At 58.2% G+C, this 1,441-nt stretch overlaps 1 protein-coding gene across 1 annotated transcript in view; it reads left to right on the top strand.

Moving 5' to 3' along the window:
• The window catches only part of CRB2 (crumbs family member 2), a 24,016-nt gene that overhangs the window by 8,954 nt on the left and 13,621 nt on the right, over positions 1 to 1,441 (top strand). The window lies entirely within an intron of this gene.

The raw sequence follows: 1,441 nt of genomic DNA, 5'->3' as shown, positions 1-1,441 counted from the left end.
GGGCTGGGTTCCAGGGGAGGTTGCTTAGAGAGAAGAGGTAGGTCTCAGCACATGACTCTGGAACATGGACTCTGGAAGCGGGTTCTGTGTGTCTTTCTCAGCCTTTGAGAGCCTCGGTACCTGGATATGTGTGTGAGGTCATGTGTGTCTGTCAGTATTTGCGGGTGTCCAGGCTCCCTGAATGCCTTTGTGCTAAAATGTTGTGTGCGTGCGTGCCAGCAGGTGTGTGCGCCCGGATGTGTGGTGCGCACACGCTCTGGGGAATGCTTTTTGGGTGAGATGTGAGCGAGTGCAGTGTCTGTGTGACTCATTTCTCTGCTCCTCCTTCTGTTCCCGGCCAGGCGGGGGAGGCTGGGATTCCAGGCCTGGGCCTAGCTCTGCCTGGCACAGAGGGTGGGAGTGGGGCCAGGGTAGCAGGCACGCGGGAGCACAGGGAGGAGGGGCTGTGTTTTGTGCTCGCTGAGCCAGGAAGGGGGTAAGGTTCCTGTGGGAGCCACCTGGGCCCCCGGACCCCCTGACCAATCATTTCCCAGGACCCATCCCAGTTGGGGGGCAGGGGTAGGGCCACTGGAGTGTACAATGACAAACATAGCAGTCCATCTCCACACTGGGATTCCCCACCTCCCTTCTCCTCCGCAGCCTCCTCCCCCAAGGGCCTCCCAGTCTTCTGGGTGTTGTCCAGGACTGAGGGGGTTCCCAGGACTTGGACTTTCAGTTTTAAAAGCAAGACAATGCAGGGGAGACCAGAAGGAGTTGCTTACCCTACTCAGCATCTCCCAGCGGGGCGTCTTCCTCTCTGGGGTCCATCCTTACACTTTGCAAAGCCGGCAGGTGAGCCTTTTAAAATGCAGATAGGAGCAGGTAACTCAGCTGCTTACAACTTTAGGGTAAGCCCAGATTGCGCCACCAGGCCCCAAGGCCCGGCCTCCCTGTGCCCCTACCTCACCCCCTCGGCTCTCCCCTTAGCTCCCTACCTTCTGTGCGGCCATAGGGCATCATGCCCGGCCCCAAGCAGGTGTTGACTAACAGTCTCTCTGGAACCCAACAGCCCCCCATCCTAGTCTATGAAGCCACCTGGTCCTCCAGGAGGCGCTTCTTCCAAGAAGCCTTCCCTGACTCCCAATCCCCCAGGCCAAGATCCTGGCTCCTGCTTTCCCAGAATCCAGGACTTTCTCATTGTTGAGCTTATCAACATGAAAAACCAGTCCTCCCGTAGTTAACACTGACTCAACACCCATCTCCTGGCTAGATGCTCGTGAGCCCAAGGGAGCAGGGATGTCGGTCTTGTTTCTATCCTGTTGCCACCGCGAGCGTAAGAAACTCCTTCTCCGCGTGGACCCTCACCTTCGGCTGCTTGTAACTGGAACTGGTTTGAGGAGGCTCGACTCGGCCTCTTTCGCCCTCCCTCTCGGTGACCTGCCTCTGTCCGTGTCTCGCCCGT

This window comes from Myotis davidii, unplaced genomic scaffold (genome assembly GCF_000327345.1).
Source record: "Myotis davidii unplaced genomic scaffold, ASM32734v1 scaffold142, whole genome shotgun sequence".
Classification (NCBI taxonomy): domain Eukaryota; kingdom Metazoa; phylum Chordata; class Mammalia; order Chiroptera; family Vespertilionidae; genus Myotis; species Myotis davidii.
Note: the sequence above shows the minus strand (reverse complement) of the source record. Positions and strands in the feature narration are given on the sequence as shown.